At 40.7% G+C, this 11,403-nt stretch overlaps 1 protein-coding gene across 2 annotated transcripts in view; it reads right to left on the reverse strand.

Annotated features, from left to right (window-relative positions):
* The window catches only part of SULF1 (sulfatase 1), a 142,230-nt gene extending 133,174 nt beyond the window's left edge, over window positions 1-9,056 (reverse strand). For both annotated transcript variants that reach the window (XM_056522117.1, XM_056522118.1), the window contains exon 1: window positions 8,789-9,056. The gene's annotated coding sequence lies outside the window, so the exon portion shown is untranslated. The remainder of the gene's footprint in view (window positions 1-8,788) is intronic.
* Window positions 9,057-11,403: the final 2,347 nt, after the last annotated feature.

Consider the following 11,403-nt stretch of genomic DNA (forward strand, 5'->3'; position numbering starts at 1 on the left):
AAATCTGTATTGCTTTCTAGCACCAGTTGATTTGAAGACATCTGTTTTCCACCGGAGTACCCCTTTAAGTAGGGCTCTTTGTTTCCACAGGCTTTGCACCAGGCGAAAACAAAGAAGGAAAACCAAGAGGGTGTTCATTGATCAATGGGTTGAGGGGGCAAGTGAACAAATGTTGGGTCTTCTGGATCTGGAAGTGGGAGCAATTCACCAGACGTTGGATAGCCATTGGATACTATCTATCCAAAGATCCCAAATGTCTCCTGCATAAACATTTCATACTAGGTATGATATGATCAGCTATTCTTACTATAATATTCTATAGTCTGTATTAGATTGAGTAGCCTCTTAAAGAAATGCTGTACCTTAAAGGGGTATATATAGGCTCTAGAAAGTTAAACAGATTTGTAAATTACTTCTATTAAAAAATCTTAATCCATTCAGTACTTATAAGCTGCTGAAGTTGAGTTGTTCTTTTCTATCCAAGTGCTCTCTGATGACACGTGTCTCGGGATAGGTCCAGAGTAGAAGCAAATCCCCATAGAAAACCTCTTCTACTCTGTACCGTTCCCAGAGACAAGCAGAGATGTCAGCAGAGAGCACTGTTGCCAGACAGAAAACAACTACTCAACTTCAGCAACTGATAATTATTGGAAGGATTAAGATTTTTTTTTATAGAAGTAATTTACAAATCTGTTTAACTTTCTGGAGCTAGTTTATATATATAAAAAATGTTTTTTGTTTTTTTCCTGGAATACCCCTTTAGGTATATATAAAAGTATAGCTGATATTCTCTATAGACAGCTGTATTATACTGCTCACACCTTATCCAAAATCCTACAGAAGAAATGAAATAGCCTAATACAAGGGGTTGATCTGGGATGTTATATACTAGAGGGTCAAATATAACAACATTTTGAGATTTACAAATATTAATAGGATGTTTTTGTCATATTTAACATATTCCTAAAATCTCATTATGTACTATGTCATAAACCAGACCCCATTTCTGACTGCTATAAACCCTATATAGCAGTGTTCTCCAAACTGCGGACCTCCAGATGTTACAAAACTACAACTCCCAGCATGCCCGGACAGCCGAAGGCTGCTATTTAGAGAGGTCTCAGCATTAAGAAATAATTTATTAAAGGGGTACTCCGGTGAAAACCTTTTTTCTTTTAAATCAACTGGTGGCAGAAAGTTAAACATATTTGTAAATTACTTCTATTAAAAAATCTTAATCCTTCCTGTACTTATTAGCTGCTGAATACTACAGAGGAAATTCTTTTCTTTTTGGAATGCTCTCTGATGACATCACGAGCACAGTTCTCTCTGTTGACGTTATTATAATAATAATAACGTTTTATTTATTGTTGTCCTTAGTGGGATTTGAACCCAAGTCCCCAGCACTGCAAGGCAGCAGTGCTAACCACTGAGCCACCATGCTGCCCTTAGCATACATCTGCTATGCATGGTTGCTAAAATGGACAGAGATGTCAGCAGAGAGCACTGTGCTCGTGATGTCATCAGTGTTCCAAAAAGAAAGGAATTTCCTCTGCAGCATTCAGCAGCTAATAAGTACTGGAAGGATTAAGATTTTTTAATAGAAATAATTTACAAATATGTGTAACTTTCTGCCACCAGTTGATGTAAAAGAAAAAAGGTTTTCACCGGAGTACCCCTTTAAGCTGATAACTTCTATACAGGATTCCCATTTCATGGAAAAAGACACGGCATTAGGGAATTTCTTTCAGCTTTACCAATATAACCAAAATCTACACATATTCTTGATTTGTCAGATTGAAAACAATATCCTTATATGTGTAGATTTTGGTTATATTGGTAAAGCTGAAAGAAATTCCCTAATGCCGTGTCTTTTTCCATGAAATGGGAATCCTGTATAGAAGTTATCAGCTTATTAAATTATTTCTTAAAGGGGTTATCCAGGAAAACATTTATTTTATTTATTTTTTTATATATATCAACTGGCTCCAGAAAGTTAAACAGATTTGTAAATTACTTCTTTTAAAAAATCTTAATCCTTTCAGTACTTATGAGCTTCTGAAGTTAAGGTTGTTCTTTTCTATCGGGAAACGCCCAGTTTAGAAGCAAATCCCCATAGTAAACCTCTTCTAAACTGGGCAGTTCCCGAAACACGTGTCATCGGGGAGCACTTAGACAGAAAAGAACAACCTTAACTTCAGAAGCTCATAAGTACTGAAAGGATTAAGATTTTTTTTAATAGAGGTAATTTACAAATCTGTTTAACTTTCTGGAGCCAGTTGATATATAAAAAAAAAAGTTTTTTCCTGGAATACCCCTTTAATAATGCTGAGACCTCACTAAATAGCAGTGTTCTCCAAACTGCGGACCTCCAGATGTTGCAAAACTACAACTCCCTGCATGCCCGGACAGCTGTGAAATATTCTAGATTTGTCAGATTGAGAACAATATCTTAGATTTCATTTTGCATGTAAATATCCTTATTCCAGCCTCACCTAGCCAACAGCTGTCCGGGCATGCTGGGAGTTGTAGTTTTGCAAAATCTGGAGGTCCGCAGTTTGGAGACCACTGCTATTTAGTAGTGATGAGCGGCATATGCCATATTCGAATTTGCGATATTTTGCGAATATGAGGACGAATATTCGTTATATTCGTGACGTTTTTTTGAATTGCGAAATTTCGCTATTGCGAATGCGAAATTAATAGCGAAATTTCGCTCGTCTGCGCATGCGCGCTATAACATCATGCGAGGGACGTTGCTAGGGATGTTGCTAAGCTCTGACAACTGTGCTTGCAGAACTCTCATTGGCTCAATTTCCACGAATATTCGCATGCATAAACCTTTCGCCTCACAGTCTCATCCCTGGGTCTTTAATGAAATAATACAAGCATTGCATTTATCAGTCGAAGGAGATCCCTACAATGTGCTCAGTTTTTAAAACAGTTTGAAAAAAAGGCGAATATTCGTAACAGCGAATTTTAATTGCGAAATTTGTAATATTCGCGACGAATATTTGAATTGCCAATATTCGTGAGCAACACTACTATTTAGTTATGTCTCTGCATCTTATATATCACTCAGAACATTTAGTGAGAACACAACAGTATTAAGAAAATAATTTATTAAAGGGGTCTTCCAGGCCAAAACTTTTTTTTTTTATATATCAACTGGCTCCGGAAAGTTAAACAGATTTGTAAATGACTTCTATTAAAAAATCTTAATCCTTCCAATAGTTATTAGCTTCTGAACTTGAGTTGTTGTTTTCTGTCTAACTGCTTTCTGATGACTCACGTCCCGGGAGCTGTGCAGTTCCTATGGGGATATTCTCCCATCATGCACAGCTCCCGGGACGTGACATCATCATTGAGCAGTTAGACAGAAAACTTCAGAAGCTAATAACTATTGGAAGGATTAAGATTTTTTAATAGAAGTGATTTACAAATCTGTTTAACTTTCTGGAGCCAGTTGATATATATAAAAAAAAGGTTTTGGTCTGGAATACCCCTTTAAGCTCATAACTGTAGTTTTGCAACATCTGGAGAGCACTGCTATTTAGTTATGTCTTATTATTGAGAAATAATTATTTATTAAGCTGATAACTTCTATACAGGATTCCTATTTCATTGAAAAAGACACGGCATTAGGGAATTTCTTCCAGCTTGAGCAATAGGACTAGAGAGGAGCGAACTTACAGTAAATTCGATTCGTCACGAACTTCTCGGCTCGGCAGTTGATGACTTATCCTGCGTAAATTAGTTCAGCTTTCAGGTGCTCCGTTGGGCTGGAAAAGGTGGATACAGTCCTAGGAGACTCTTTCCTAGGACTGTATCCACCTTTTCCAGCCCACCGGAGCACCGGAAAGCTGAACTAATTTATGCAGGAAAAGTCAGCAACCGCCGAGCCGAGAAGTTCGTGACGAATCGAATTTACTGTAAGTTCGCTCATCTCTAAATAGGACCAAAATCTGGACATAAATGATATTCTTCTAAACCCGACAAATTTGGAATATTTCATTTTGCATGTGAATATCCTTATTCCAGCCTAACACAGAGAGAACATTTTCTTCATTTTTCACTTCTGATAACACTTGTCATTCTCCCCTTGCATTGCAATCAGAAGTAGCCCCTAAGCCATAGAGGAACAAGCCCTGACACACCAAGAGGAACACATGCAGGTATATCCAGTGACAGGCATAAATAATAAAGCTGAATTACCTGCACGGCTTAGGTAAGATGTCACAGGCCATTTATTCACACAATGTTATTTCTTGAATAATGAAACCTTAGGGATTTGGTAGCGGAGTGTCCCCAGAGAGAAGCAGATCTTGTTTAGTAGACATCAGCCAACCAACTACAGTGATCCCTCAACCTACAACGGCCTCAACATACAATAGTTTCAACATAAGTTGAAACCAGACTCAACATACAATGCTACAGGCAGTCCAGATCTGTGAAACATGTCAATGGCCGGAAGAACAGACCAATCAGAAAGGACATTTCACTGGTATAACCCCTGTATTACTGAAGTGCATGCACTGACTGATGTCTGGTTGCGCCCCCTACAGTACAGGGAGGTATTACATGTTCTGTAGTGTTGAACGGCATAGGCCATATTCAAATTCGCGAATATTCGCGAATATTCACGAATATATGGACGAATATTCATCATATATTCGCTAAAGTCGCATATCCTTAATATTCTCGTTTTATTTTCGCATATGCGAAAATTTGTATGCGAAAATTAACATATGCAAAAATTAGCCTATACAAAAATTAGCATACGCCAAAATTTGCATATGCGAAAATTTGCACGCCAGTCTCACACAGTAGTATTAGAGCCTTCATTACACCACACAAGCTGGAAGCAGAGAGGGATGATCACTGTGATGTGTACTGTGAAAAAAAAACGAAAAAAAAAAAACGAATATTCGTAATTACGAATATATAGGTGCTATATTCGCGAATTCGCGAATATGCTATATTCGCGAATAAAATTCGCATTGCGAATATTCCCGAGCAACACTAATGTTCTGTATACTTTACCTGTGCCAGGGTTAGCTGCTCCTTTGGACACCAGGTAAAGGCAACTCCATGTTACTTTTTTAGGACACTGTGTACTGTACAGAAAATAAACTTCTGTCCTCTACATAGATCAGTGTTTCCCAAGCAGGGTGCCCCCAGCTGTTGCAAAACTACAACTCCCAGCATGCCCGGACAGCCTTTGGCTGTCCGGGCATGCTGGGAGTTGTAGTTTTGCAACGGCTGGAGGCTCCCTGCTTGGGAAACACTGACATAGACAGTGATTACAGCTCCCAGCAGATCTTTCTTACTTTTATATGTAAGGATTTGCTTTATCTAGATTAATTATCTACTTATTTTTCTTTAATCCTCACTTTTTTCCTATTTTTGGATGACATTTTGGTGGCTTCAGAACCAATTACCAGGTTTCCATAGAGTTCTGGTCTCAACATACAATGGTCTCAACATACAATGGTCGTCCTGGAACCAATTAATATTGTAACTTGAGGGACCACTGTATACACAATACCAGCCTTTAAATGAAAGACACCAGGTAGCAATGTTACACTGCATTCAATTCCCTGCCATCAAAGCATATCTGTGTCTACCCAGTGAGTCAGGATATGAGAAGCCCAATGACTGCAATGGAGTTAGGAAGTAGATATGAGACATTGTTAGCCAGAATTTACACTTTACAGGAAAGTAAATAAACACATAATGAAGGCCTCTTGGGTCTGATGATTTGTGGTCATGGACATAATACTGTACTAATGATGTGTGAGGCCTAAATACTGACTATTTCCTCTGCCCAAGTGTTGGGTTAACCCTTACATTACAGCCGTGTATTGTAGTCTAATGGAGAATATTCTCAGGAGTGCAGGTTCATCAATATCAATTACAAGCATTTAATGACTATGACCATAGATATGTAGATGGATAGATAGCTAGGTATGGATAGATAGCTAGGTATGGCATAGATAGATATACAACAGAGTAAGACGTATGAATTCTAAAAGTTTGCCATGTCTCACAACTCATTTTAATATCAGTTTTTTTATTTAAGTTTTTTTTTTTAAGACCGCATGTAAACCTGTGTTTTATCTGAATTATCACAATGCCCAAACAAGTCAGCTCTGCTACATCTGTCTGTATATCTATCACTATTCTATCTATTTATTTATATACCTACATTTATCTACCCATCACTATTCTATTTATCTACCCATCACTATTCTATCTACCCATCACTATTCTATCTACCCATCACTATTCTATCTACCCATCACTATTCTATCTACCCATCACTATTCTATCTACCCATCACTATTCTATCTACGCATCACTAATCTATCTACATCTATCACTAGTCTATCTATCTACCCATCACTAGTCTCTCTATCTACCCATCACTAGTCTATCTATCTACCCATCACTATTCTATCTATCTACCCATCACTATTCTATCTATCTACCCATCACTATTCTATCTACCCACCCATCACTATTCTATCTACCCATCACTATTCTATCTACCCATCACTATTCTATCTACCCATCACTATTCTATCTACCCATCACTATTCTATCTACCCATCACTATTCTATGTATCTACCCATCACTATTCTATGTATCTACCCATCACTATTCTATGTATCTACCCATCACTATTCTATGTATCTACCCATCACTATTCTATGTATCTACCCATCACTATTCTATGTATCTACCCATCACTATTCTATGTATCTACCCATCACTATTCTATGTATCTACCCATCACTATTCTATGTATCTACCCATCACTATTCTATGTATCTACCCATCACTATTCTATCTACCCATCACTATTCTATCTACCCATCACTATTCTATGTATCTATCAATCACTATTCTATGTATCTATCCATCACTATTCTATGTATCTATCCATCACTATTCTATCTATCCATCACTATTCTATCTATCCATCACTATTCTATCTATCCATCACTATTCTATCTATCCATCACTATTCTATCTATCCATCACTATTCTATCTACCCATCACTATTCTATGTATCTACCCATCACTATTCTATGTATCTACTCATCACTATTCTATCTACCCATCACTATTCTATGTATCTACTCATCACTATTCTATCTACCCATCACTATTCTATGTATCTACCCATCACTATTCTATCTATCTATCCATCACTATTCTATCTACCTACCCATATACCTATCTACCTATTCTCAGCAGATGTACATCAGTAGCTTTAATAAACCCAATAGGATATCACGATGTTTGATTTTACATAGGGCTGCAGCTATTTCCACGCTTCAGAACATAATGATATGTGAATTTAGATTGAAAGCCCCAGTGGGGACAGAGCCAGATTTGAATTCACAGCGCTGCGGAATCTGTGTGCGCTACATAAAGAAGTAATGTATTTTTATTATTATGTTACAGTATCTTGTAACTCAGTTATCACAGTGTCCTAACTCAGGTAACATGATGCACAAACAATTCATCTCTGCTATATCCATCCATCCTCCTATCTAGACTCTACATCAGTAGCTTGGCTAAACCCAATGGGATATCACAATGGTTTATTTTACATAGGACTGCAGCCAAACCAGCTATGTCACAGTATCCTAACTCTGTTCTCACAATGCACAAACCATTCATCTCTGCTAGAAGTTTCTATTTATCGATCTTAGATTCAGCAGATCTGTAGCTTGGCTAAACTCAATGTGATTTCCTAACGTTTGATTTTGCATAGGACTGCAGAAAACCCTGCAATGTTATAGTCAGTTATTGCCAAGAAAAGCAAGTCAGCACTCCTAGAACTAGATAGATAGATAGATAAAAGACACATCTGCCCTGGCTCGACTTGACATTACAGTTTATTTATTTTACATAGGACTGCAGATAAACCTGCTATGTTACAGTCAGTTAGTGCCATGCAAAAGCAAGTCAGCACTCCTAAAACTATACAGTTTTACTATCTAGATATAGTAAAGACACATCTGTCCTGACTCAATGTGACATTACATTGCTTTTTTAAATTTTACACGGGACTGCAAGTAAACCTGCCATACCATCTCTTAACCAAACTATCAAGATGCTCCCACAGCCCTGCTGTCTCTATCCAGATTCATGTAGCAGAGCTGAATTTGTTCATTTGTCCCAGTCCAACGTCATATCACAAAGGGTGTTTTTACACAGGACTGCTGATCTACTTCCCTCATTAGCTCAGGGATTCAGGATGATGTCCTGAAATGCAGCTGCAAAAAAAAAAAAAAAAGTGGCTGAGTAACAAACTCAACACTGTACAAACGCCGAACCTGTCTGTCACATAGTCAGCTCCGCTATGTCCCCCAGAGACACAATGTATCTGTCTGTAACAAATGTTTACATTATCGTTCACAGTATTTACTAAATAAAACTTACACAAAGTCCCTGCGAGAAGAAACAACGGATTCTTCTCCCAATAACTTAATGAAATGGTTACAGACAAAGCTCTTCTGAATAATTCAAGAAGCTCTTCTTTAACCCCTGAGTGACTGAGAGCCAGCCAAAAAGAAGAAGCAGGTAAAAAGAAAAACTGACTCTTAATTCTCTGTCCTTTCCCTGGAGCTCCTAAAGCAGAGATTACTGGGCACAGGGAGGTGAGGCTGCACTCACAGAGAGTGTGCACTCACAGACAGAGTGTGCACTCAGCATCCTGACTCTCCAGGAACCTTGCAGGAGTAAAGTAGCTAGAAGACATTGGACTGTACCTGAAGAAGCTCTCCTGGTGTCTCCCCTTCACTTGCAGAAGACCACACAGCTCCAGCAATGCAGGCTCCCTGCTCTAATCCCCACTCCAACGTGATGACACACTCTAACCCCAACCATCTGTTGAAACACGTCCTGCAGCACTCAGCACACTCTGCTATGTCAAGGCAAGGTCTGCCCAATCCAGGCTCTGGGGCTGGATGTGTCTTCTATAGCTGCAGGTCTCCACACAAGTAACCTGAGATATGGAGAGGGGAGCTCTATAAGAAGAGTGTGAGTGAGTGAGTGGGAGGGAGGTGCTGGCTGGGGAAGGTACAGAGGGTGTGATCACATCTGATGGCCACTTGTGTTCATTCTCACAGCAACCCCCCCCCCCCCCCCCCCTGCCATCCCCTGGGACCACTAGGACCCACACCATCTGAAATCATCGCTTTTGTGGTCATTTTTTTTTGGGGGGGGGGGGGGGGGGGGGGATATGGCTTTTCTGATTCAAAGGACAGCAGGTTTTTAGGGTTATCCTTTCCAAGTTGGGTGCACTGTGCTCAGCTCTGCTGCCCAGCACCTCCCCTGGAACTTACTGCATTCCAGGGAAAGCATTGTGTAAGTTTAGACTGCAGCCAATGCAGCCTGGGACATGCTCTCCCCATTGAGAGTACAGAGATATTGCAGAGCTCAGCTTCAGTCATTGGCACCACTCATTATGTGGGATTTGAGCTGGATGATCTTATAGAGCAGTGGTCTCTAGACGGTAAGCCTCCAGCTGTTGTGAAACTACAACGCCAAGCATGCCCGGACAGGCGTGGTGGGGTGGGAGTTGTAGTTTTGCATGATCTTAAGGAGCAGTGGTCTTAAACCTGTGGACCTCCAGATGTTGCAAAACTACAACTCCCAGCATGCCCGGACAGCCAACGGCTGTCCGGGCATGCTGGGAGTTGTAGTTTTGCAACATCTGGAGGTCCACAGGTTGGAGACCACTGTTATAGAGCAATAGTCTGCAAACTGTGGATCTCCAGCTGTTGCAAAACTACAACTCACAGCATGCCCGGACAGCCAACGGGTGTCCGGGCATGCTGGGAGTTGTAGTTTTGTAACAGACAGAGATCCACAGTTTGGAGACCACTGTTGTAGAAAATGTAACCCTAAAACAAGGTAAACACTCCTTTTACAGATACTCTCATTGTAAGGGTGCGTTCACACGCTCTTTGTTTTTGCGGGTTTTCCGCAGCGTATTTGAAAGGGGCAGGCTCTTCTTGGCTGTCCATAGCAGATTGTCCGCGGCGGAATTTACGCTGCGGAAAATCCGCCGCAAGCCCCATTGAAGTCAGTAGGGACTATGGCGGATTTTCCGCAGCCTAAATTCCGCCGCGGACAATCTGCTATGGACAGCCGAGAAGAGCCCGCCCCTTTCAAATACGCTGCGGAAAACCCGCAAAAACAAAGAGCGTGTGAACGCACCCTGAGGGTACGTTCACACATAACTAATCCGCAGCGGCGTTGCTCGCAGCTGAAATTCCGCTTTCAGATTTTCCGCTACGGAATTCCGAAAGTGATATATTCCACAGTGGAAAATCCACTAACGGATTATGTTGCTATACATTGAAGTCAGCAAGTAGCAACATAATCTGCTTGTTGACTTTTTTGCTGTGGAAATTCTGCTTGTGGAATTCCGTAGCGGAAAATCCGCAAGCAGAATTTCAGCTGGGGGCAACCTGGAGCAGGTTAGTTGCCTGTGAACATACCCTTAGGCAACGTTCACACAGCACAAATTCTGTGCAGATGGCCGCTTGGAATGTTCACACAAAATTTCCGCTGCAGCAGAGTCCGGTTGAATTCAATAGGATTCTGCTGCTCTGTGCACAAGGCGAAATTTCCATGCCAGATGTTTCCAACATGGAAATTCCTTTTTAGGGCACGTTCCCACGTGCCGTATTTTGCTGCGTATTTGCTTATGCGTATTTTCTATCCCATGGAAGTTCAATGGGAAAGAAAATATGCAGCAGCAAATACGCAGCAAAATACGGCACGTGGGAACGTGCCCTTAGGCTAGGTTCCCACTGCGGAATCTTCGGGAACAAAGTTTCCAATAGACTGCAATGTGTTAAGCAAGTATTTCCGCCTGAAGATTTTCCGTTCACAAATTCCACTTCACAAATTCAGAAGTGTGAATTTGTGAACGGAAACCCATTCACTACACTATACATTTTAGTAAGAGGAATTTCCGCCTGCAATTTCAAAGCGGAATTGGAGGCGGACATTCCGTAGTGTGAACCTAGCCTTACGTGTCTGCACAAAGAATGTGCGGATTCCACACAGAATGCATAACTGTCTATGAGGCAGCGCATTCCATGCGGTCCTAGCGCCGGCGCTGTACAGAATGTCTGCACGGAAAATCTCCGTGCAGACATTCCGCCGTGTGAACACGCCCATAGGCTATGTTCACATGTCTGAATGTCTGCACGGAAAATATTTGTGCGGACATTCCGGAGACTGCCAGCGCTAGGACCGCACAGGAATGCGCTGTCTCATAGACGGCTATGCACCCCGTGCGGAGTTCGCAGAAACTTTCTGCGGACACAGAAATTGGATTTTCCGTGCTGAAAACATCTGGCACGGAAAT

This window comes from Hyla sarda, chromosome 5, assembly GCF_029499605.1.
Source record: "Hyla sarda isolate aHylSar1 chromosome 5, aHylSar1.hap1, whole genome shotgun sequence".
NCBI classification, from domain to species: Eukaryota; Metazoa; Chordata; class Amphibia; order Anura; family Hylidae; genus Hyla; species Hyla sarda.